At 39.5% G+C, this 27966-nt stretch overlaps 1 protein-coding gene across 1 annotated transcript in view; it reads right to left on the reverse strand.

The window, feature by feature from the left end:
- Positions 1-27966, reverse strand: part of prkar2aa (protein kinase, cAMP-dependent, regulatory, type II, alpha A) — a 336630-nt gene that overhangs the window by 102839 nt on the left and 205825 nt on the right. The gene's annotated exons all lie outside the window — the stretch shown is intronic.

The following is a 27966-nucleotide window of genomic DNA, read 5'->3' on the forward strand; positions in this document are numbered from 1 at the left end:
TATATCTGGGTGTTATGTAGTCTTTTTTCTTTCTTTTAATGAAGTTGCCATCTTGAAATGGGGGTAATATTAGTATTAGTTCGTGCGCCTGCCGCTTGGCTTTTTTTCGTGGGGTTGGGGGAGGGGGTAGGGATCTTTTTTCATGCTTTTGCTTTTAGATTATGGGCCAACTTTAGATTATTAATATTGCTGAAGTGTCATGTTCTCCGGTTGCTCCTGAATTATGGGTTATGTTTTTTTTTAACCTTTTATGATATATACAATTAGTATTGTCATGATGGTTAAGTCTATTAATTTTATCTCTTGGAATACTAATGGTTTAAATCATCCAATTAAACATAAAAAAAATTTAAAGTATTCCATAGACTAAATGCTAATATTATTTTTGTACAGGAGACCCATATTAGGAGGGAGGATAATCAACGCTTTTTTAGGTTCTGGAAGGGTCAACAATTTCACTCGAATTGTACCGCCAAAATTAGGGGTGTGTCTATTTTTATAGACCCCTCAATTTCGTTTACACATCATGAAATTATTTCTGATCCACAGGGCAGATTTTTGTTGATAACTGGCTCACGTTTCAATCGAAAAGTGGCTCTAGTTAATATTTATGCTCCAAACTTTGACTGCCCTGAATTTTTTAAACAGTTATTTACTTCCCTCCCTAATCTAAATGAATATATGCTGATAATGGGTGGAGATTTCAACTGTTGTTTGAATCCTTCGATGGATAGATCTAAACCTATTCGAATTTTTCCGAATAGATCAGCCTTACTTATTAATTCCTTTATGGTTGATTCGGGAATTACTGAAATATGGCGGTTTTTGAACCCTAAAGATGAAGAATTTTCGTTTTTCTCACATGTTTATCACAGTTATTCTAGAATTGATTATTTCCTTATTGATCATCGTTTATTAACAGATGTTACTGATTGTAAATATGACTCTATTGCCATTTCGGATCATGCACCTTTGAAGTTATCTATCAAGATTTCAGACTCTTTCAATAATACTAGATCTTGGAGACTTAACGCTACTTTGTTTCAAGATCCAGAATTTATCACCTTCGTAAAACAGCAAATTGACTTGTTTTTTTCAATGAACTATACCGAAGAGATTGACAGAGGAATACTCTGGGACTCTTTTAAGGCTTTTATCCGTGGACAAATTATCTCATACTCTGTCGGTAAAAGAAAACAAAGATATTTAGATATTGCTTTATTAGTGGATAAAAATTAAAGAAATTGATAAGATTTATTCCGTGACTCCTACCAAAGAACTCTATAAGAAGAGAGTTGAGCTTCAAATGGAACATAGTTTACTATTATCCTCTTCAATTGAGAATCAATTAATTAAGACTAGGGCTCAATTTTATATTCATAGTGATCGAACTGGTAAATTGTTAGCTAACCAATTAAAAGCTATTTCGACTAAGCGACAAATTATTAAAATTCGTAAACAAGACGGTAATCTGACTACTGATCATAAAGAAATTAATAATACTTTCCAAGATTTTTATAAATCTTTATATCAATCAGAATTTGATGGCAATCTATCCATGATGGATAATTTTTTTAACAATTTGAATATTCCTAAACTGACAGATGAAGATCGGAGCTTGTTCGATGCTCCTATTTCTATGGCTGAAATAGGAGAGGCTATCTCATCAATGAACTCAGGGAAAGCTCCTGGTCCTGACGGTTATATTATAGAATTCTTTAAAACTTTTTCTTCTTTGCTTTCCCCTTGGTTATGTGAAATTTTTAATGATGCATTTACTAAGAAGAGACTACCCCAGTCTTTTTATGAAGCTACTATCTCTCTAATTCTTAAAAAAGATAATGATCCTACTCTATGTGCATCTTATCGCCCTATATCGCTATTAAATGTAGACTCTAAGATTCTTACAAAAATTTTAGCTATTAGATTAGAAAAGTTACTATCACAAATTATTTCAGAAGACCAAACTGGTTTTATTAGGAACCAGTATTCCTTTTTTAATGTTAGAAAATTGATTAATATAATTTACACTTCTTCACCCACAACCCCAGAATGTGTTATTTCATTAGATGCTGAAAAAGCTTTTGATAGAGTTGAATGGACATACTTATTTAATGCCTTGAGAAATTTTAATTTTAGTCCTAATTTTATATCATGGATTAAATTAATTTATTATAAACCTGTTGCTTCTGTTCTTACAAATAATTACAGATCCCCTTTTATTCAATTATCTCGTGGTACGAGACAAGGTTGTCCATTAAGTCCTTTATTATTTAATATTGCATTAGAACCTTTAGCCTTTGCTATTCGTGAATCCCCTAATATTTTTGGTATTACCCGTAATGAGAAGTTATACAAGTTATCACTTTATGCTGATGACTTGTTGTTATATATTTCCGATCCTGACAGGTCTATTCCCGCTATTTTATCCTTATTGGCTCAATTTGGTAGATTTTCTGGTTATAAACTAAACTTGGATAAGAGCGAATTATTCCCTTTAAATGCGCAAACTTTATTGAATGACAGGATACCATTTAAAGTTGTTATTGATAACTTTATTTATTTAGGTATAAAAATTACTAAGAAATATAAAGATTTATTCAGATTGAATTTTTTACCTATGCTTCATCAGATTCAACAACTTACTACAAGATGGTCTCCTTTATCTTTATCATTAGTTGGCCGGATTAATGCTATTAAAATGATGATTTTACCGAAATTTTTATATTTATTTCAAGCCTTACCAATTTTTATTTCTAAATCTTTTTTTGATAACTTTGATTCTAAAATTTCCTCATTTGTATGGCAAAATAAAAACCCCAGGTTAAGTAAAAGGCAGTTACAAAAATCTAAAAAAGATGGTAGTTTAGCTTTACCTAACTTTAGATTTTACTACTGGGTGAATAATATTCGAAATTTAATATATTGGAAATTAGATTTGGATTCACCATTGTGCCCACAGTGGGTAAATTTAGAATGCAATGATGCACAAGGATATTCTCTATTCTCTGTTCTTGGTTCTTCTCTTCCTACTGATTTAGTTAAATTCAATAAACAGTTATCCAATCCTATTGTCAAGCACACATTACGAATTTGGTTTCAATTTCGTAAGTTTTTTACTCTGAAAAACTTTGTTCTAGATAGCCCTATCTTACTTAACTTCTTTTTTTAAACCTTCTTTGACAGATCAAGCTTTTAGCATATGGAAAAGGAAAGGTATAATATGTTTTCGAGATCTTTTTTTTGAAGGTAGTTTGATGTCTTTCGACCAACTTTCCAACAAATTTAAGTTAACTAAATCTAATTTTTTTAGATACTTACAAATCATAATTTTTTTACATAAAGTTCTACCATCCTTCCCCAATTCAACTATGATAGACTTTTCAGATATGATTTTTACCTTGAATCCTTGTCAGAAGGGATTAGTGGCTCTTGTTTATAATATGATTATGAAAATACAACCAGAAATATCAGGTAGAATTAAACAAGAATGGGAAAAAGAACTTCAATACAATATATCAACAGAAAAATGGGAAAAAAATTTACAAATGGTTAATTCTTCTTCTATATGTGCTAAACATGCTTTACAATTTAAAGTTGTACATAGAGCCCATATGTCTAAAGATAAACTTGCTTGATTCTATTCTCATATTAACCCTCAATGTGACAGATGTCATTTAGATGTGGCCTCATTGACCCACATGTTTTGGTCATGTCCCACTTTACATGACTATTGGAAGGACATATTTGCTATTATTTCCTCAATATGGAATATTGATTTACAACCTCATTTTATTACTGCAATTTTTGGTATACCAAATGAGAATGGTAACCGGTTTTCCCCTTCAATTAGACGAATGATCGCCTTTGCAACATTAATGGCCAAAAGGTCTATATTACAAAATTGGAAAGAAGTAAACCCTCCTACCACGTTTCAGTGGTTCTCTCAAACTATTTCTTGTCTGAGCTTAGAAAAAATTAGAAGTACTATTTTCGATTCATCAATTAAATTTGAAGAAACTTGGGGACCGTTCATTCGACACTTTCATATGAATTAATTTGATCTCTTCCAGACCTTTTCTCTTTTTATTCTTGTTCTGGTATGGAGTTCCGGAGTTTTTGACACTATATATATATATAAACTGTTATTATTGCCCATGTTAGTTTAGTTTAGGTTTTTTTTTCAATATATTTTTTTTTCTTGCATTTTTAAAAAATTTTTTTTTCTTCTTTTGATGATTATTCTTGTTTTTTTTCATGTATAATTAATATAGGTTACATTGATTAATGTACTATTTTTTGCTGATATTTTAATAAGAAATTGTTATTCTATTACTAATTTAACTGTCTAATGTACCCATAACCTATTCAATTTCACAATATGTTTTTTTATATATGAAATTCAATAAAAAGATTGAAAAAGAAAGAACAGTGGCACTGGAGCTGTACTTAGCTTCATAGTCATAAGTATAATGACAGCAGAACAGAGCAGGGGAACAAACACAGCCTTGTGGTGCACCTGTATTGATGGTGACTGTGGAAGAGATGAGTTGGACAAGGAGGCAAAGGAAGTATTGAGGCCCAGATCTTGGAGTTTATTGATTAGTTTTGAGGGAATGATAGTATTGAATGGAGAGCTATAGTCAATGAAGAGCATCCTGATGTATACAACTTCACTGTTGAGATGTTCCAGAGCTGGGTGGAAAGCCAATGAAATGGTATCTGCCGTTGACCTATGGTGCTACTGCGCTATTCATTGAGGCAGGTTACCACATTCTTCTTGTGTACCAATATAATTGAAGCCTGGTTGAAGTAGGTGGGTACCTCAGACTGCTGAAGCAAGAGGTTAAAGCTATCAGTAAACTCAGCAGCCAGTTAAATAACACTGCTATTCAGTACTTATATTGTCTCCATTAAGCTAAATGCCTGCTTTTTGATTCTTCCTACTAAAGTGCACGTTCTTTCATTACAGGCAATTTAATGAGTTTTTATGTACCACTCATCCAGCTATCTCATGTTGCAAAGTTCAAACCTTCTCAGTGCAGCATGTTTGGCCACTTATTTTTATGTTATCAGCAAACTTTAGATATGTTAAACTCTGACCCATCCTTCAAATCATTAACATTGAAAGCAAATAATTGAGATCACAAATACAGCAAACGGCTATACTTCATGAAGCTTGGTATGTCACCAAAGACTCTAGCAAATTTCTACTGATATACTGAAGGTAGCATTCTGACTGGTTGTATCTCTGCCTGGTATGAAGGCAACAAAGCACAGGATCAAAAAAAACTGCAGAGAGTTGTAAACTCAGCCAGCACCATTTTGGACAATAGCATCCCCACCATCAAAGACATCTTCAATAAGGTGGCAACCATCATTAAGGACTCTCACCAACCATGATATACTTTCTTCTCTTCACTACAATCAATCAGGAGGTACAGGAGCCTGAAGACACACATACATACAAGTTTTAGGAACAAGTTCTTCCCCTCCACCATCATATTTTTGAACAGTTCATGAACCCTTGAACACTGTCTCACTATTTTGTTGTCTTTTTGAACTGCTAATTTATTTTTTTATATACTTATTAATGTAACTTTTATTCTTTTAATGTATAGCACTGTACTGGTGCCACAAAACAACAAATGTCACATGTCCACCGTCAGATGATAATCCTGATTCTGGTATCATCTACTTTCCCCTTAAATCCACCACAGCTAACAGCTGTGACAACAATTACAGTATCTCCATCAGAAAAGGGCATTCCATGAGAATGTCTTCTACAGGATAGTCAGTCTTTAATTCACGTTAATGCACTTCCACCAGTACTGTGAGCACTTATGCTCCAGTCTTTTATGTGGCATCTTATCAAGTCTCTGGAAATCAAAACACACCAGATCTATAGGTTCCCTTCTTTTATAGTTCATTATATTTGTGAAGAATTTTCAAATTTGGCAAATTTCTCTTCCATAAAACCATGCTGATTTAGTCTAATTACAGACAAGCGTTTTTTAATGATTAGTTCATTGAGTATAAATTTCAGCAACTACCCAAAAGCAGATATTTAGCCAACTGGGCTACAGATTCCTGCTTTAAATCTCCCTCAACTTTTAAAGAAGAGAATCATATCAAACTTGGCAGTTTTCCTCCCAGGATTTAGCTGTGAATGACTTGAACTACTGTAAACATCTCTGCAGCTATTTCCCATTAAATGGTCAGGTGAAGGTCAACAGGTCCTGAGGATTTGACTGATATATTTTTATTGCCTCTTGTATAGGGACTGTTACAAGTTCTTCCACACTATTCGAAACTAACCCATATATCGCCCTTTCAACGTGTGCAGTATCCTCCAACAAAAGACTGATGCCAAATATTGGTTCAAATTGTTACTTTCTTTCCTGCTATTAATCTACTAGTTCACTCGCCAGGGTTCCCAGATTTAACTACCCACTTCCTTTTTATTGATCCAAAGAAGCTCTTGTTGCTTGTTTTGATATTACTATAATAATCAACTTCTCCTTCCTAATTAGCTGTTCAGTCTCCTGCTGCTGTTTCCTGAAAAAAAAACTCACACCCAACCCTCTGGTCTGCAACAAGCTTTTTGCCACTTCATAAGGATTCTTCAGCGCTATCAAGAACATCGATTGCTCAAACACGCAGGTATCCAATCTGCTCAGTCAAGAATGGGGCACAGCTTAAGCTACGAGTGTCAACTGGAAGAAACACTTCAAATATCTCATCAAAGACTAACTTTGCCTTAAGTCCCCTTGACTCTACCCCTTACAAAGCCACTTCAGGCATCCAGAGCTTTAAAATACTACTGTTACGGCCATCCACAGAAAAACAATTTTAATTAATTATGGCAAATACAGATAAATCTCCCTGTGGTCAACCAAGGAAAAAAGTCTTTCAAGTGACCAATCAATTCTTCTCAAAGACTCAATCAGGATTCTGTCACCAAGAGATTCTGCAGACTTTGGAAATCCAGAGTAATACATACCAAGTGCTGGAGAAACTCAGCAGTTCAGGCAGCACCTATGGAAAGGAACAGAGCTAACATTTCAGGCTGAAACCTGGAACAGATGCTGCTTCTGAAAATTATTTATAAAAGAATTTTGGTTGCACTGTGCACCATTCCTTTTATTAAACTGTGTATTCAAGACTTCTGAAATACCACAGAAAACCTGTAGGTTGCAACTTCCAATTAATTAGAACATTTGGCCTTTAAATCAGCTTTCATGCACCAAAGTGGGCTAAAATTTTGAATTTTTATTTGAACATAGCATGGCACAGACTTTTTAACCCACTCTAAGATCAATCTAACCCCTTCCTTCTACATAACCCTCCATTTTTTTTAAACCACCCATGCACCTGTCCAAGAGCTTCTTATACGTTCCTGAAGTATTTGCCTCTACGGTCACCCCAGGCAGAGCATTCCACAAATCCACACTCTCTGTGGAAAAACTTAGTTCTAACATTTCCCCTATACTTTCCTCCAATCACCTTATGCCCTCTCATATTAATCATTTCCACCCTGGGCAAAAGTCTCTAGCTGTCCACTTGTCAATTTGTACACCTCTATCAAGTCACTTCTCATCCTTTTTTGCTCTACAATAGCCGGCTGGACTTCTCCCTATAAGACATGCTCTCTAATCCAGGCAAATCTCCTGGTAAATATCCTCTGCATCCTCTCTGAAGCTTCCAGATCCTTCCTATAACGAGGTGACCAGCACCGAACACATATTCCTGGTATAACTTTCGTACGTCTCCTTACCTCCTTGCACTGTCACGAGGCTCTTCAGAAACTTACCAAAATATAAAGCAGAGAATTGGACGGAGAACTAGAAATGTACTTAGATAAATATTTCCCCGTACAGCCACCAACCCAATGAATTTCCATGTACACTTGTTAAATTACTATTCTACACACTTGAGCCCAAAATGTTACATTTGTATGTTGTCTTAAGCATCTATGCATCATTATTACACTCTTCTGCAAGAAGCTGCTGTAAGGTAGCATGACGGCACTCCTGACTGAGCTGATTGATTACTGGATGTTGTGCCCTGCGTAAGTTCAGCATTGCATTTAGCCTCCACAGGAAAGGAAGAAGAAAGCCATGCGGCTCTTGAGAAAAAGAAAAAACCATTAAATCAAATGCTAATTTGCTTTCAAATATATGCAAGCAGTTATTTGTTTAATATAATATTCTTATTGGGAGTTGCAAGGGGCTTCATACAAAAAGCAGCAAGATTTCTGTTAACTCCAACAGATCACAAATCATTTTTTTTATCTGATTGTAAGTTTAGACTATTCAACAGCATCCTTTGGCACAACATTCCAAGAAGCAAGTCTTCATGTTTGCGATGTTAATTACACCATTTTTTACAACCCTTTATTTTAATTATAAACTGGTAATTAAATATCTGATATTTCTGATTGTTAGAAAGTACAGTAAAATAGAACACTAACAAGGAAAAGAGAACAGCAACCACAAGAGCTTAAGTATGCAATCAGTTCAACACGTTCATGTTAGCTCTTTGATAGAGCAGTCCAATTGGGCCCACTGCCTTCCCCTCCCCCCCCCCCACCCCACCCCCAAGCAATTTTTATACTTGACCACAATCCTCCTGCAAGATATAATTAGATATGCTGTCCCCACCCTTTTTTTTCAGATATTTAGAGATACACCACAGTAACAGTCCCTTCCGGCCTAACAACACACATGTGACCAATTAACCTCCTAACCCATAGGCCTTTGGAATGTGCGAGCACACAGTCACAGGGAGAACACAGAAACCCCTTACAGACAGCAGCAGGAATTGAACCCAGGTCGCTGGTGCTGTAATAGTGTTACGCTACCGTGTAATACTCTCCAGACTGGAACAGAAACCTCAAATGATATTTATCTCCACTCCATTCTTGTGGACTTGCAGCTATCTCCTTCAGTTTCAGATTCTTTTCTAAATGAGAAGTTTCTTCCAATATTGGCAAAATACTTCAGGATAATGGAAGAGAATTTCTATACTGCCAAGAAAAAGTAGAAAGCTTCAAATAACCATCCCATGTTGACTGTAAACCCTGCCTGCTATTTACTCCCTCCTACAACGGAAAGGAGCTTGCCCTTTGTATAGCTTAAAATGGGTGCCACTGTAGCATTGCCATTAGTACGATGTTATTTCAGCTCAGGGTGTCAGAGTTCAGAGTTCAATCCCGATGTTCTCTGTAAAAAATCTCTGTACGTCCTCCCCATGGAAAGCATGAGCTTTCTCTGGGTCCTCCGATTTCCTCCCACAGTACCAGGTTGGTTAATTACTCATTGTAAATTGTTCTGTGATTAGGTTAAGGTTAAATCAGCGTTGTCAGGGGTTGCTGGGGGGTGCAGCTCAAAGGGCACCGATTCTCTGATTAAATAAACACACACCCCACTATACAGAGAAGCTAGCCTGCCTATCTCCACTATTTGAGAAATGCATTGCTTCAATTCAATCATTGCACATGTTAACACATGGAGTCGGAGGAAGTGCATTGGCATGGATAATGAATTGGTTAACCAATAAAAGGCAGAGTTGGTATAAATAGGTGTTTCTCCGGCTGGCAGTCTCTGTTGAGTGGGGTGCCGCAGGGGTCGGTGCTGGGCCCACAGCTGTTTACCATTTACATTGATGATTTGAAAGAGGGGACTGAGTGTAGTGTAGCAAAATTTGCTGATGACACTAAACTGAATGGAAAAGCAAATTGTACAGAGGATGTGGAGAGTCTGCAGAGGGATACAGATAGGTTAAGTGAGTGGGCCAAGGTCTGGCAGATGGAATACGACGTTGATAAATGCGAGATCATCCACTTTGGAAGGAATAATAGAAGAACAGATTATTATTTAAATGGTGAAAGATGGCAGCAAGCTGTTGTGCAGGGGGACTTGGGAGTACTTGTTCATGAATCGCAAAAAGTTGGCTTGCAAGTACAACAAGTTATTAAGAAGGCAAACTAAATGTTGGCCTTCATTGCTAGAGTGATTGAATTCAAGAGCAGGGAGGTCATGCTGCAACTATACAGGGTACTGGTGACGCCATACCTGGAGTACTGTGTGAAGTTCTGGTCTCCATACTTGAAGAAGGATATACTGGCTTTGGAGGCAGTGCAGTGGAGATTCACCAGGTTGATTCCAGGGATGAAGGGGTTAACCTATGGGGACAGATTGAGTCGCTGGGACTGTACTCTCTGCAGTTCAGAAGAATGAGAGGGGATCTTATGGAAATATACAAAATTTTGAAAGGGATGGATAAGACAGAAGTAGGAAAGTTGTTTCCATTGGTAGGTGAAATTAGAACTAGGGAACATTGCTTCAAAATTCAGGGGAGAAGATTTAGGACGGAGATTAGGAGAAACCATTTTTCCCAGAGAGTGGTGAATCTGTGGAATTCTCTGCCCAGGAAAGCAGCTGAGGCTTCCTTACTAAATATATTTAAGAAACAGTTATACAGGTTTTTACATCGTATGGGAATTAAGGGTTATGGGGAAAAGACAGATAGATGGAGCTGAGTTTACGGACAGATCAGCCATCATCTTATTGAATGGTGGGAAAGGCTCAATGGGCCAGATGGCCTACTCCTGCTCCTATTTCTTATGTTCTTATGTTATGTAACACACACAAAACACTGTAGGAACTCAGCAGGTCAGGCAGCATCTGTGAAAAAGAATATTTCGTCAAAACTGAGAAGTAAGGGGGAAAGACGCCAGAATAAATAGGTGGGGGGGGGTGAAAGAGGCTAACTGGAAGATGATAGGTGAAGCCAGGTAGTTGGTAAAAGATCAAGGGCTGGAGAAAAAAGGACCCCCCCCCCCGGCTTATCACCTTCTAGTTCTGTCCCCTCCCCCACCTTTTAATTCTGGCATCTTCCCCCTTCCTTCTCAGTCCTGAAGAAGGGTCTTGGCTCAAAATGTCAACTGTTTATTCTTTTCCATAGATGCTGCCTTATCTGTTGAGTTTCTCCAACATTTTGTGTGTGCTACTTTGGATTTCCGGCATCTGCTGACTTTCTTGTGTTTGTGATTGGACGTATTAGCCAAGTACACAAATGAAAGAGAAGCCATTCATGAGTTGTAAACGCAAAATGCTGGGGAACTCAGCAAGTCAGGCAGCATCTATGGAGAGGAACATCGACTCTTTATTCTTCTCAACAGATGCTGTCCTATCTGTTGAGTTCCAACAACATTTTGCGTTGCTTGCTCCGGATTTCCAGTGTTACAGAGTCAGCAACAATAAATATATAAGTGAGGCAGGGGTTTTTATAACAAATAAAATATTTATTTAACACTGAAAACAAACCCCCAAAAGTAACCAGAAATCAGCTGCTGTGCGGCAGCTTAAACAGTTCTTAAAGAAATTAAGCGAAAACAGTTCTTCAAAGTAGTACTGCAAAAGCTCAAAATGCTTACAGTCCATTAAAGGAGAGACTTTTTAGACGACTTAAGTTCTCTTTCACGTCGTGTTGCTGCGGTTCCCAGTCGAACTATACTTTTCCCCGGAGAACTTACGAAGATGGAAATGAAACGGCTTAAAGGCACTGCCCTTTCCTTTACAAAACTGTTCCCAATCCTTTCTGCTATTTTTCGCAGGGATTAACATGGGGACAACCAACAAATTCCTTCCGAATTAGGATCAAACAAGGTCAAACCTGTTTCACCGTCGAAATCAACTTTCCTCGATCTTTTAACTCCCGAACTTCAATCTTCACTCTCTACTGATTTTTAACTGGCAGTATTATAAAGAAACTGCCAGCAATGATCTTTTAAACTTTAGGCATTAAATAAAACTCCATCTTTCAACCAAACTGCGTCATAATTTTGGACCACGCAGTGGCATGGAGTCGAAATGGCAAATCCAGCCACGAACTGCCCCTCCTCACAGGGAGGGGTCCTCCTTTTATACCCTGTAAAAAAAACCTATCACATGACCTCTACTGGCAGGAAAATGACATCACTCCACCATCACAAGACCACTACCTTAAGTCCAGTATAGCTTCAATACCACTGTCACGTGACAAGTACAAGATACCCACGGGTACGTAACACCAGCATCAGCAAATTCATATGTATTGATGAGTTGTGCCCTGTCTCTGCAAAGATATCTTCATAAGGCCTCCAACTCGCAGGGAAACAAATTTAGTCTAACTAATCTCTCCGCATAACTAAAGCTCCTCCAAAACAGGGAACATCCCACTGTTCAGAAAACTTCAATTTGAATCCTTATTTAAAAAGAAAGATGCAGAATGTTGGTAACTATCAGCTAATTGATCTAACATCTAAATATGAGGAAAAACAGTTAGAAAAATTCTTCAAATAAATGGTGGAAATTTTATGTGGAATATCTCATGGCATAGTATAACATTCAACAGCTAGGTTGATATATCACAAATATGAGAAAATTTGCAGATGTTGTAAATGCAAAGCAACACACACAAAATGTTGGTGGAGGAACAGGCCAGACAGCGTCTATGGAAAAGAGTAAACAGTTGACGTATCAGGCCGACACCTCCAGCATTTGCTTGATGATAGGAGTTGGATAACATTTGTGAATATTTTTAAAAAATGACATTCCTGATTTCAAATTGTGCCTTGGTAGTTCAATTTAAACAATGACAAATAACATTTCCAATGTATTGAATAAACACAGAGTTCCCCAAAATAAATTAAAAAAAGTTCTGAAAGATGTCAAGAGCACTCAATAATCATTCATATTTTCAAGGGCAGCTTGGTGATAAGACATAGCAGAAACAATACATTTCCTACAAGGGATAAATTAATTACATTTTCTGATAGCTACCAAGTACACTTAACAATCAAAAGAACTGTTAAAACTGTGTATCTAATTTATCTTTGGTAATTTTTCATTTGCATAAAATTAAGCAGCTTGCTGTTTGGATGGTTACAATATATCAACCACAATGGCAATAGAACAAATCTGATTTTATTCATTCCATCAGTCATGTGCACTTATACAGACAGCACTATTCCTGTAATAAACTACTCAATTATTACATGGCTCAGGGTGGACCATCCATGTGATAAAATTTGGAAATTCAAGAGCCACAATTTTTACACCTTGCATTTTTATTGCTAACACTCCATCTTATGCTGATCCTTTTCGTGCCTTGTGGCACACTGGGCAGCATTTTTGCCTTTTCCATGGAATTTGACTCTTTTTAATGAGGCTGGGTTGCTGGCTCAACACTCAAGCCAGCTTGGATGGAAAGCGTGCAAGGAGCCAACCAGATTCGAACTCAGGACCATTTGCTTCAAAATCTGGTGCTGACGCCACTACACTACCAGACAGCACACTCCATCTTATACAGAGAGGTTATCTTGGTTTTTCTTAATTCTGATCCAGCTGGATATTCAGATGAACATTTGTAAATTGTATTGCGATGACATTTCAAGTTGCTCACTGTGAAGTACCCTGGCACAGTGATTTGCAATTGTTAACAGTAAAAATTACTATAGACCACAAGTACAAGGATTGGGGAATGGTGTTAGGTTTTTTTTCTAAAATTATATGGAGAGACAATAAAGCAAATGTGTTTAAGAAGGGCATACTATGAGAAAGAAATTTAGCACAAGCATCAAAGAAAAAGCCTTGTAATTTAGCTTAAACTACAGCACTTGTAATTTAGCTTAAACTACAGCACTTTAATTCCATACACATGAATACAAACTAACATAATTAACAGGAATTCAGGAATCAATTAATAAAAGTAAATGCATAAGGATTGTAACAATACTATTTGTTTAACTGTTATTCAACTATAGATGAACAAGACAGCATTACTCGGAGGCCAAGGTGCAAAAACACAGTAACAGTCACACACAGCACTAAGTACACATAACACATACAAGACAGCAAGCACATGCAAGATATCAGTAAAATACAGCCATTTAAAAATAAGTAGTTCAGACCCTGAGTCCATGAATGCCACAGAAATCTGCAGATGACCACAACACAGCTCATCTTCTGCCAAGCAAACACTGGGGCGGGGGAACTGACTCCAGCCTGGATGCCGCGACACACCACCCCAGTGGAGCTCACTGGCACTGAAGCCTCTCTCCTGGCAGCTGTAAGTAGGCGACCCTAGGTCCGTGAATGCCGCAGAAATCTACAGTCAACTACATCTTGTCTTCTGCCAGGTGATTACTGGGGTGAGCTTGGTTGCACAGACTCCAGCCTAAACACCAGCACCACACCGCCCCCAACAATAAAGGATGATATGACGTGAGATTTAAGATGAAATGAATCTTTTTTACATGTTCTTCCTAACTGCAGTAACGAAAAGAGCTTGCTCACATAAATATTCCTACTGTATTATGTCAGTAGCTTTCATGAAGAAAGCTTATTAGAAATTTCTGTGAATTTTCAATGTATTCAAAGAAAATATTTAATTTCTCCTCAGGTGAAACAATTCAACACCCTCTGTCTCAGCTGAAACCAATAGTAAGATATTATCTTGTCTCAACAATAGTGTTTCCAAGCATCTAATATGACTACACTGGATTGATCCGTAGGCATTTGACATGAGAGGCATTGATCGTGTGGATAGTCTGAGGCTTTTTCCCAGCACTCAAATGGGTTGCCACAAGAGGACACAGGTTTAAGGTGTTGGGGAATAGGTACAGAGGAGATGTCAGGGGTATGTGGTTTGTTTGTTTGTTTGTTTGTTTGTTTTTTTTTAAAACGCAGAGTGGTGAGTGCATGGAATTGGGCTGCCGGCAACGGTGATGGAGGCAAATACAATAGGGTCTTTTAAGAGACTTTTGGATAGGTACACGGAACTTAGAAAAATAGAGGGCTATGGGTCAACCTAGTAATTTCTAAGGTAGGGACATGTTCAGCACAACTTTGTGGGCCAAAGGGCCTGCAAAGTGTTGTAGATTTTCTATGTTTCTATGGCAAATGACACACTTCAGTCTGTTTATGAACAAACACAGAAAATACAGGGAACAGAGTGAAAAAGATCTATATCTACACGCTTACACTTGGATTACTTAGTAGAATTCCTAATTGTTCTCATGTTCACACCTTCAGTGCAATTTTAGAAATAAAGCACCAGTAGCCCATAGCTTTTTAATATCACCAACCTCGGGAAACAAAACTATGCATAACTGAATCCAAACCATCTTAGGTAGTTCTGTTCTCCTGGCTTTTGCTTCATGCCTCTTTATCACAGTTAGGAAGAAAGTGAACTTTAAATTCCTGACATGGTCAAAATAAGAAATAACAGAAGACCATTCAGCTTCTCTGCCTGCTCTCTATTCAATAAGATCAAGGCTGATCATTTAACTCAGAACCATCCACATAATTTACAATTCTTTTGATAACCTAATATATTCAAATTGATAACTCTTTGAGGACACTTTAGCACCTTTAATATCTTTGCTTTTCACTTAACTTCATATCATGGTCAAATTTTGCCAAGTTATGCACATTAATGATGTTCAGTAGATTGAATATACACAGCTCCTTGCTAACTAATTACATTTGACTCACCAAGAAGGGTTTAAGATGGCACTGGTGAAGCACAGTGATGACTTGCTGGCAGCAAACAAAACTACTAATTACTTTAACAACACACACAAAATGCTGGTGGAACACAGCAAGCCAGACAGCATCTATAAGGAGAAGCACTGTTGACGTTTCGGGCCAAGACCCTTCGTCAGCCCAGCATTTTGTGTGTGTTGTTTGAATTTCCAGCATCTGCAGATTTCCTCATGTTTACTAATTACTTTATTAATCACATATTTTTTCTCAAAAGCAATCAATACATTTAATAGCATTTAAAGGCAACATGAGTGAATCTGCAGATGCTGGAAATAAATTAAAAAACACGAAATGCTGGCAGAACTCAGCAGGCCAGACAGCATTTAAGGGAGGAGGTAATAACAACGTTTCAGGCCGAAACGTCGTTATTACCTCCTCCCATAGATGCCGTCTGGCCTGCTGAGTTCTGCCAGCATTTCATGTTTTTTTTAATAGCATTTAACTTCACTTTCAGAGGTCAGCTTTTGAACCGCCTCTATGACCTAGCATATTTGCGCTGTGAACTGAAGTCTCAAAGATGCAGGACAGTTGCAGTGAAGTGTCTATGGCCCTAATCAAGGCAACAGGGTCTGGTCCGAAGAGCAGGGAATGAGACATTGTTTGGCCAGTTTTGGAGCAGGCTTGGAATCCATTCAATGCAGAAGACCTGAAGCAAGATGAGGCGAGGCACTGTCAAACTGGCAAGGTCCAGGCCCATGAGCGAGGAAGAAGCTGACAGTTGACCAATTTAAGCACCAGGTCAGATTGACAAGTTTAGGTAAGGGTCAAGTCAAGGTGGCAGGTTCCAGACCTGAGAGCATACCAAAGCAGTAGAACCCAGGTCCACGAGCGAGGAACAACCAGCTGTTTGAGGATCTAAGCTCCAGACCAAATTGAAAAGGTCAGGATGTTGGGGCCAGAGGAGAGGGACAGATCAGTGTTCAGTTCGCTTCTTGCGAGGTTTACACGCCTCTGCGCTGAACCAAGGCTGCGGCCTGCAACTAACAAGCTTGTGGACCAGCTGCGAACTCACTTTGGTGAACTTCAGTTCTGAATGGTATTTGCTTACTTTTGTTGTTTGCATGAATTTGTTGTTTTTTTTTCCTGCATATTGGGCGTTTGATAGTCTTTTTCTTAATCGGTTCTATTAGGTTTCTTTCTTCTAGTGGCTGCCTGTAAGGAGTTGAATCTCAAGGTCAGACAGAGTGGTCAGCAGCACTGGGGCTCCACAGGGGACTGTCCTGTCTCCCTTTCTCTTCACCATCTACACCTCAGACTTCAACTACTGCACAGAGTCTTGCCATCTTCAGAAGTTTTCTGATGACTCTGCCATAGTTGGATGCATCAGCAAGGGAGATGAAGCTGAGTACAGGGCTACGGTGGGAAACTTTGTCACATGGTGCAAGCAGAATCATCTGCCGCTTAATGTGAAAAAGACTAAGGAGCTGGTGGTGGACCTGAGGAGGACTAAGGCACCGGTGACTCCTGTTTCCACCGGTGGCCCCTGTTTCCATCCAAGGAGTCAGTGTGGACATGGTGGAGGATTACGAATACTTGGGGATACGAATTGACAATAAACTGGACTGGTCAAAGAACACTGAGGCTGTCTACAAGAAGGGTCAGAGCCGTCTCTATTTCCTGAGGAGACTGAGGTCTTTTAACATCTGCCAGACAATACTAAGGATGTTCTACGAGGCTGTAGTGGCCAGTGCTATCATGTTTGCTGTTGTGTGCTGGGGCAGCAGGCTGAGGGTAGCAGACACCAACAGAATCAACAAACTCATTCGTAAGGCCAGTGATGTTGTGGGGGTGGAACTGGACTTTCTGACGGTGGTATCTGAAAAGAGGATGCTGTCCAAGTTGCATGCCATTTTGGACAATGACTCCCATCCACTCCATAATGTACTGGTTAGGCACAGGAGTACATTCAGCCAGAGACTTATTCCACCGAGATGTAACACTGAGCGTCATAGGAAGTTATTCCTGCCTGTGGCCATCAAACTTTACAACTCCTCCCTCGGAGTGTCAGACACCCTGAGCCAATAGGCTGGTCCTGGACTTATTTCCACTGGGCATGATTAACTTACTATTATTTAATTATTTATGGTTTTATATTGCTATATTTCTACTCTTGGTTGGCGCGGCTGTAACGAAACCCAATTTCCCTCGGGATCAATAAAGTATGTCTGTCTGTCTGTACATAATATACATTGATAAGAAATGTACTTTCTCTCTACCGGCCTTGATTATGATCTCAAGGTCACAGCTTGAACTTCAAAATTATCCAAATTCTCTACCAGTTATCTCTTTGCGGATCCCTCACACCACTTATATTCCAATCCCAGAATGCTCTCGTGCTTCAACCTCCTTTCACAAAATCTGAAAATACCTTCCCTCTTCAAATGTGCAGCAAAATGATATTGACATTAGGGAACTGAGCACAGCCGGTAGCCACTGGATCATGAGGTATAAACTCATCGGAAAAGACACTATTGAAATTGACTTTTGTCAGAACTCCTCCTGGTCTAGATTCTATGGAATATTATTATTCAGGCTACCTCAACATGCCTCCACTTTTCTGGCTGTCTGTTGGATTTTGGCAGTTTACATTAATCCTGATTATTCTAGGGTGCTAAGATTGGAGCTGGTTACAAAGATAAGACTATGAATTACTCAGTACGAGAATGTTAAAATCCAAGACATTGCTTAAATGGGAGTCAAAACAGGCAAACTATGAAATGGTGCTGTCCTTTCCTCCTTGCTTCCTTTTCTAAAGAACTTGACCCCTTTCCCCCTTACCACTTTCTATCAGAACTAACTAGTTCTGACCAAAAGTCTTTAGCCTGTAACATTAATTAATTTTCAGTCTCTCTACTACAGCCAACCTGCTGTGTGTTCCCATTACTATTTTTTTTAATCTTGTATGTAAAACAATCTGCTGAAGATTTAGGAAGCAGAAAGAATTCAGCAATGCTTGCAATGTTGACAGCTGGTTCTTCATTGGCTCAATCTGTCACGACCAAGAAAGCCAGAAAATTACTAATTTGCATTGCACCTCAAACTAAAACCAAAAAGTTGACGCAGACATTTTGTTTTTTTTGTCAGAAACATCAAATTGATCCATCACTGCAAGTATGTACTAGTTCCTTTGTATTATGATTACCTCAATTTGTTCTGTGCAAGATAATTGATGAATTGTGTTCAACTTTTCCTGAACACTTCATTCTGTACTTGACAAGTGTCAATAGATTCAAAAATAATTGAAAATTGTAATAAGATTATCAGTAGCCCCTGACCTTTAAACATTCTTGTATAGTGCAAAATGATGACAATTAATTGTCATTATTGATGCCACTGATAACTTGGTTTAGTGGCAAATGCATCAAGATTTCAAACAGCCTCTCAAAAGGAAAAGCAGTATTATATTGAAATTCAAATTAACTGCACAAGTCAGAAATCTGGAAAGAAAATGGAAAGCACTGGAAATGCTCAGCAACTGTGGAGAGAGGGAAAGGTCAGCCAGCAACTTGTGGAAAAAGAAAGACATGAGTTACTGATTCAGGTTGAAGATCTTAAACCAAAAATTGGGAAAAGTTAAAGTCAGATAAATTTCAAGTTTCAAAGGAGAGGAGGTAACTAATTTAATGTTTGTAATCTGAGAAATTGAATTACATGCAGTTGAGATGCTAGCTAAGAGAGAACGGTGAAGATTTGTCAGACGCAGCCAAGCAGTGAACAAAATTTAAATAGAAAACGAAGACAGAGAGAAAAAGCAAACACAATACAGAGATGCTCAAAACATTGCAGTTGCTGAAACACCGAAATAAAAGAGACTGGTGGAAACATTAAGGAGGTTAGGCAGCATGAAAAAAAAACAGGTTGATGATTTTTCTCAGAGCTGACCAGTTACAAAAGAAAGTGAAAAAGCAGAAATAGTTGAATTCACTGTTGAATCTTTAGAGTTCTAATTTGTCTCAACAAAAGATGTTTTTTTTTTCCAAGTCTGGGCTAAGGCTTGAAACTTGATTACTTTATTCAGAACTGAATTTAACCTGAACTTCTCTTTTAAGAAATATTCTTTTAGTCCATGGCTTGATGCATAATTGCAATATTTAGCTGCAGGGACACCATTGTATCCAACTTATAACTGCATGATGGTAGGACAGATTGAATTATTCTCCGTAGGAAAGCACTCTGAATAGAGAACTAAAGGAAAAAGGAATGTGGGATTACTGGATGCTGAAAATACTAAATGCCTTTGGATTCTGCGGGGGGAGCAAAACAATAAGATCATAATACATGGGAGGAGAATTAGGCCATTCAGCACATCAAGTCTGCTCCGCCATTCCATCACGGCTGATCCCAGATCCCACTCAACCCCATACACCTGCCTTCTCGCCATATCCTTTGATGCCTTGGCAATCAAGAAACTATCAACTTCTGCCTTAAATATACCCACGGACCCAGCCTCCACCAGTCTGTGGTACAGCATTCCACAGATTCACCACTCTCTAGTTAAAAGAATTCCTTCTTACCTCTGTTCAAAAAGGTCAGCACTCAATTTTGAGACTGTGCCCTCTAGTTCTAGATACCACCACCATAGGAAGCATCCTCTCCACACCCACCTTATCTAAGTCTTTCAACATTCGGTAGGTTTCAATGAGTTACCCCGCATTCTTCTAAATTCCAGTGAGTATAGGCCCAAAGCTGCCAAACACTCCTCATATGTTGATCCCTTCGTTCCTGGAATCATCCCCGTGAACCTCCTCTGGACTCTCTCCAATGATAAAACAACCTTTCTGAGATAAGGGACCCAAATTTATTGGCAAGACTCCAAGTGTGGCCTGACTCGTGTCTTATAATGCTTCAGCACCATCTCCTTGCTTTTATATTCTATTTCCCTAGAAATAAATGGCAACATTGCAATTGCCTTCTTTACCACAGGCTCAACCTGTAAATTAGCCTTCTGGGAGTCTTGCACGAAGTCCCCTAAGTCCATCCCTCTGCACCTCTGATGTTTGAACTTTCTGCCCATTTTGATAATAGTCTGTACTATTGTTCATTGTACCAAAATGCATTATCATACATTTCCTAACATTGTTTTCCATCTGCCCCTTTTTTTTTTACCCATTTTCCAAATTGTCTAAGTCCCACTGCAATCGCATTGCTTCCTCAGCAATATCTACCTCTCCACCACCTATCTTCGTATCATTTGCCAACTTTGCCACAAAACCATCAATTCCATTATCTAAACTGTTGACAAAGAATGTGAAAAGTAGCGGTCCCAATATTGACCCCGAGTCACTGACAGCCAACCCGAAAAGGTCTCTTTTATTCTCACTCATTGCCTCCTGCCATTCCTCTATCCATCCCAGTATTTGTCCTGTAACACCATAGGAATTTATCTTGTTAAGCAGCTTTATGTGTAGCATCTTATCAAATGCCTTCTGAAAATCTAAATAAATGACATCAACTGTCTGTCCACTCTGCTGGTTACTTCCTTGAAGAACTCCCAACAGATTTGTCAGACAAGATTGTCATGGTTACAGAAACCATGACTTACTTTATCATAAATCTCCAAGTACCCTAAAATGTCATCCTTAATAATAGACTCCAACAGTTTTCCAACCACTGAAGCTGGGCTAACTGGCCTATAATTTCCTTTCTTTTACCTTCCTCCCTTCTTAAAGAGTGGAGTGACAGTTGCAATTTTCCAGTGCTCCAGGATTATGCCAGAATTAAATAATTCTTGAAAGATCATGATCAATGCATCCGTTATTTCTTCAACAAGCTCTCTTAGGACTCTGGTCCAGTTGACTTATCCACCTTAAGACCTTTAAGCTTGACTTGTTGAGTTCAGCTTGTTAGGAAAGTGATAGACAGGAGCCACAGGGAAGTAGTCAGCCCAAGGCTACAGGACATAGATAAATGGGTGACAGTCAGGAGAGGGATAGTGAAGGGCACCACCTATGGCTGTCCCCCTCAACAATAAGTATTCCATTTCAAGAACTTTTGGGGTTCAACCTACCTAGGGGAAGCAAAAGCAGCCATGCTACTGGCACGAAGTCTGGCCCTGTAGTTCAGAAGGGTAGGAAACTGAAGGGGATGGCAACAGTAATAGAGTCTCTATAGTTAGGGGACAGATAGGCTATTCTGTAGACGCAAAAAGCAAACATAGATGGTAGTTTGCCTCCCAAGTGCCAGGGACCACAATGTTTCTGAACGCATCCACAATATCCTGAAAAGGGGAGAGCAGCCAGAAGTCATGGTACATATTGGTACCAACAACAAAGGTAGAAAAAGGGAGGTAGTCCTGAAAACAGAATTCGGAGGGTTAGGAAGGAAGCTGAGAAGTAGGACCTCAAGGATAGTAATCTTGGGATTGCTGCCTGTGCCATTCAACGGTAAGGATAGGAATAGAATGAGGTGGCAGATAAATGCATGACAGGGGGCAGGGCTTCAGATTTCTGGATAATTGGAATCTTTTAATGGACAGGTGTGACCTGCACAAAAGAAGTGGGATGCACTTGAATCCGAGATTTACAAGTTGGAGGCAGATACAATAGGGTCTTTTAAGAGACAGCTGGATAGGTACATGGAGCTTACAAAAATAGAAGGCTATGGGTAACCCTAGGTAATTTCTAAGGTAAGGACATGTTCGGCACAACTTAGTGGGCCGAACGGCCTGCATTGTGCCGTAGGTTTTCTGTGTTTCTATGATGGTTGTAACATGAATGTGAAGTAGGAAATCCAATGACTGGGTACAAATGCAGACACAACAAACAGTTAAATTGTACCACAGAGGCAAAATTCAAAAGGACAAAGAACACAGGGCTAAAGGTGCTGTACTTAAATGCACATAGCATTTGGAATAAGGTGTGGGTGAAGTCATGCTGCAATTAAAGATTGGCCGGTAGGACGTTGTGGGTATCACTGAGTCATGGCTGAAAGAAGGTCATAGCTGGGAGCTTAACATCAAAGGATATACTTTGTATCAAAACGACAGGCAAGAAGGCATAGGTGGTGCTGTGGCTCTGTTGGTAAGAGATGGAATTACATCTTTAAAAAGAAGTGACTGGGTCAGAGAATGTTGAATTGTTATGGTTGGAGTTAAGAAATTGCAAGGTTGAACAAAGGATTATGGGAATCATATATAGACCTCCAAATAGTAGCCAAAATGTGGGTTTGAGATTGCAAAGGGAGTTGGAAAAGGCATGTAATATGGGCAATGACACAATTGCAACAGGGTCTTCAATATAAAAGCAGATTGGGAATATCAGGTTGTTGTCAAATTGCAAGAGAGGGAATTTGTTGAATGCCTACGAGACAGCTTTTTAAGAGCAACTTGTACTTGAGCCTACTAGAGTAAAGGCTATCTTAGACTGGGTGTTGTGTAATACACACCCAGATCTTATTAGGGAGCTTAACATAAAGGAACCCTTAGGAGGCAGTGATCATAATATGATTGAATTCATACTGCAATTTGAAAGGAAGAAGCATAAATCACATGTATCAGTATCGCAATGGAATAAAGGGAATTATAGAAGCATGAGAGAGGAGCTTGCCCAGGTGGATTGGAGGAGGATACTGGCAGAGATGATGGCAGAGCAGAGGCGGCCGAAGTTTCTGGGACTAGTTCACAAGTAGGATAGGTATGTCCCACAGAGGGCACGGAGCGACCACTCCCCACTGAACATCGACGGCTCCTCAGTGGAGATCGTAAAGGGCACCAAATTTCTTGGTGTTCACCTGACAGAGAATCTCACCTGGTCCCTCAACACCAGCTCCATAGCAAAGAAAGCCCAGCAGCGTCTCTACTTTTTGCGAAGGCTGAGGAAAGTCCATCTCCCACCCCCCATCCTCATCACATTCTACAGGGGTTGCATTGAGAGCATCCTGAGCAGCTGCATCACTGCCTGGTTCAGAAATTGCAGCATCTTGGATCGCAAGACCTTGCAGCGGATAGTGAGGTCAGCTGAGAAGATTATCAGGGTCTCTCTTCCTGCCATCACGGATATTTACACTACACACTGCATCCGCAAAGGAAACAGCATTATGAAGGACCCAATGCACCCCTCATACAATCTCTTCTCCCTCCTGTCGTCTGGGAAAAGGCTCCGAAGCATTCGGGCTCTCACGACCAGACTACGTAACAGTTTCTTCCCTCAAGCTATCAGACTCCTCAATACTCGAAGCCTGGACTGACACCTTGCCCTACTGTCCTGTTTATTATTTATTGTAATGCCTGCACTGTTTTTGTGCACTTTATGCAGTCCAGTGTAGATCTGTAGTCTAGTGTAGCTTTCTCTGTGTTTTTTTTTATTACGTAGTTCAGTCTAGTTTTTGTACTGTGTCATGTAACACCATGGTCCTGAAAAACATTGTCTCATTTTTACTATGCACTGTACCAGCAGTTATGGTCAAAATTACAATAAAAGTTGACTTAACTTGAGGAAGAAGTTCTCAAATGGCAGGGTAGGCAACAGTGGCTGACAGGGTAAGTTAAAGACTGCATAAAAACCAAGGAAAGGGCATATAAGGTAGCAAAAGGGAGTGAGAAATTGGAAGATTGGGAAGCTTTTAAAATCCAACAATAGGGAGCTAATTAAGCTATAAGAAGGAAAAAGATGAAATATCTGGACAAACCAGCCAGTGATATAAAGCAGGATACCAAAAGTTTTTTTCAGTTATATAAAGAGTAAAAGGGAGGTGAGAGTTGATATTGGACCACTGGAAAATGATGCTGGTGAGGTAGTAATGGGGGACAAAGAAATGGCAGGTGAACTTAATGAGTACTTTGCATCAGCCTTCACTGTTGAAGACACTTGCTGTATGCCAGAGGTCCATGAGTGTCAGGGAGCAGGAGATAGTGCCATTGCTATTACAAAGAAAAGAGAGCTAGGCAAACTCTAAAGGCACGAAAGAATGATCTAGCTCAGTCTGATAGTATGTTATTATTACTCAGATGCAAATAAACTGTGGAAGATGTAAATTATAATTCTTGGTGCCTTACATAAATATCGGCTCAATCACTAGTTCCAGCCATCTCAGCCAAGCTGAAACAGATGATGCCATTCCTCTTAAATGTTACCAGGGTTCTTGGTTATAAATTATCCACTTATAACAGGGGATTCAATGGGAAATAGGGTCTTGCCTCACAATTTTCTGCAAGGTGTAACTCTATAGTTCCCATTGGATCACATGTCATAAGCCGATTTTTTTTTTTCTCAACATAGTCTATTCTCTGGATAGTTTTCTCTGTGAGTATACCACAGGTATGGATTCGCAGCAGGTGGCCATTTCAGAGATTGCCTTGTCAGTGTCCAAAATAAATCTCTCAAGTGGCCAGCAGCTATATTTCACTTTAAATGCATATCACCTTCCAGTCTTCAGTTTGAATGGAGACATGCATATCAAATATGAGTAAGATATTTTAATGACATAACTCATAACAAAAGAAGTGTATTGTTTAGGTTTACAACCTGCACTTAAACTTGCTGGTCTTGTTTCAGATATCTTGAAGGTAAATAATACAGAAAATTCTTAGGTGGAAAATAAACATGTCTGCAAAGTCTGTCACACTAAAAAATATCACCATATTATCAAATTTAAAACATTTACCAAGTCTATCACATATAAAAAATGCAGGTTGCAAAACGGGACAAGATTTATTGTTTCTTTTGTATTTTACTTTGTCTTCCCACCCTCCCCGATATAAATTCCATATGAACAAATTTTATTCCCCACTCAAACTCCTGGGTAGCAACTGGTGGCCTGTAACAGCAAATTTCAGTAACCCAAATAGCTGCAGCATGGAAGTTATCTACGTTATCAAGTCAGATATTTGACTAAAACTGCACACAACACTAAAGGTGTAGTCTCACCAACATTCTATATCTGTTTTCAAATGTCTGTGTACCAACCTTACATCAAAAGGTTAACAAACTATTAGCTTTTCCTACAAGAAAAAAAATCTATCTGCAGGTGCTAGAAATCCAAGCAACAGACACAAAATGCTGGAGGAACTGAACAGACCAAGTAGCAACAATGGAAAAGAATAAACAGTCGACATTTTGGGCTGAGTCCCTTCATCAGCACTGGTGGAAAAAAAGACAAGCTGTCAGAGTAAGAAGGTGGGGGATGGGATGAAGGAATACAAGGCAGTAGGTGATAGGTAAAGCTGGTGGTGGGGTGGGGGGGGGGGATGTAAAGAGCTGGGAAGTTGATTGGTGAAAGAGATGAAGGAAGGGGAGGAAGCACCAGAGGGAGGTTTTGGGCAGGTAAGGAGATAAGGTGAGAGAGGGAAAAGGGGATTGGCACTAGTGGGGGGGAGGGGGGCATTACTGTAAGTTTGAGAAATCGATGTTCATGCCATCAGGTTGGAGGCTACCAAGATGGAATATAAGGTGTTGCTCCTCCAACCTGAGTGTGGCCTCACCACAGAGGTAGAGGAGGCCATGGAATGGGAAGTGGAATTAAAATGGGTGACCACTGGGAGACCTCGCTTTTTCTGGTGGATGGAGCGCAGGTGCTTGGCGAAGCAGTCCCCAATCTATGGCGGGTCTCACTGATATACAGGAGGGCACACTGGGCGCACTGAATACAGTAGATGACCACAACAGACTCACAGGCAGTGTTGCCTCACCTGGAAGGACTGTTTGGAGCCCTGAATGGTAGTGAGGGAGGAGGTGTAGGGGCAGGTGTAGCACTTGTTCCATTTGCAAAGATAAGTGCCAGGAGGAAGATCAGTGGGGAGGGACAAATGGACAAGGGAGTTGTGTAGGGAACAATCCCTGCGGAAAGCAGAAAATGGGGGGGGGGGGGGGAGGGGGGAAGGGAGAGAAATAAGCCTGGTGGTGGAATCCCATTGGAGATATCAGAAGTTACGGCAAATTATGCACTGGACACTGAGGCTGGTTGGGTAGTAGTTGAGAACAAGAGGAGCCCTATCCCTGGTGGTGTGGTAGGAGGATGGGATGAGGGCAGACATGTGCGAAATGGAGAAGATGCAGATGAGGGCAGTGTTGATGATGGAGGAAGGGAAGCCCCTTTCTTTGAAGAAGGAGGACATCTCCTTAAGCTCTGGAATGAAAAGCCTTATCCAGATGCTGTGGAGACGAAGAAATTGAGAGGTGGAGATGGCATTTTCAAAAGTAACAGCATGGGAAGAGATATAGTCCAGGTAGTTTTGAGAGTCAGTGGGTTTATAAAAGACATCAGAAGATCAGCTGTCTCCAGAAATAGAGACAGAGAGATTGAGAGAGAGGAAGGAGGTGTCAGAAATGGAGCAGGTAAATCTGAAGGCAAGGTGGAAGTTGGAAGCAAAGTTGATAAAGTCAACAAGTTCCGCAAGGCAGCACCAATGCAATCATCAGTGTACCGTAGGAAAAGTTGGGGAGTTATACCAGTACAGGCTTGAAACATAGACTGTTCCACATAACCAACAATAAGACAGGTATAGCTGAGACCCCATGAAAACACTTTTGGCTACACCTTTTGTTTGAAGGAATTGGGAGGAGCCGAAAGAGAAATTATTGTGAGTGACAACCAGTTCCGCCAGATGGAGGAGTGTTGTGGTGAAGGGGAACTAGTTGGGTTTGGTGTCCAGAAAGAAACAGAGAGCTTTGAGACCTTCCTGGTGGGGGACGGAGGTGTATAGGGACAGGACATCCATTGTGAAAATATGATGACCAGGGCCAGGGGACTTAAAATGATTGAAAAAAATCAAGAGCATGTGAAGTGTTATGGATCTATGTGGAAGGGACTGAACAAGGGGTAATAAAGCTGAGTCAAAGTTTACTTTTCCTAATTTGCTGCTATACCTACATACAAAGTTGTTTCATGTGTGGAGAATTGAATGCCAATAATTAATTATCTTTCATCTTTGCCATTCTTTCTCCCAAAAGTGGGCAATTCATGTTTACTTAGCAATTACTTTCAATTTTATATCCAAATGAAAATTCACTTTCCTAATGAGCTCTGTTGTTAGCAAAATGGCTGTCCAGCAACCCAACTATTTAACACCAATCTAATCAGCTATTTAATACCAGTCTAATCACAGAACAATTTACAATGACCAATTAACCTACTAACTGGTATGTCTTTGGACTGCAGGAGGAAAGTGAAGCACCTGGAGGAAACCCACGCTTTCACGGGAGGAACATATAAACTCCTTACAGACAGTGCTGGAACTGAACTCTAAAGTCTGATGCCCTGAGCTGTAATAGCGTCCCACTAACAGCTACACGACCTGCCACCAAAAAGCAAGTAACTACAGAACTGCATCCAATAGAGTATAACAATCATATTCTCCCTTTCTTCACAGGGGTCCTCAAAAGTGCTGTACATTAGTAGTCTATTTTACACATTTTCATTAAGGTAGCCCAGTGGGAAG

The sequence above is a fragment of the Hypanus sabinus genome, chromosome 19, assembly GCF_030144855.1.
Source record: "Hypanus sabinus isolate sHypSab1 chromosome 19, sHypSab1.hap1, whole genome shotgun sequence".
NCBI lineage: Eukaryota > Metazoa > Chordata > Chondrichthyes > Myliobatiformes > Dasyatidae > Hypanus > Hypanus sabinus.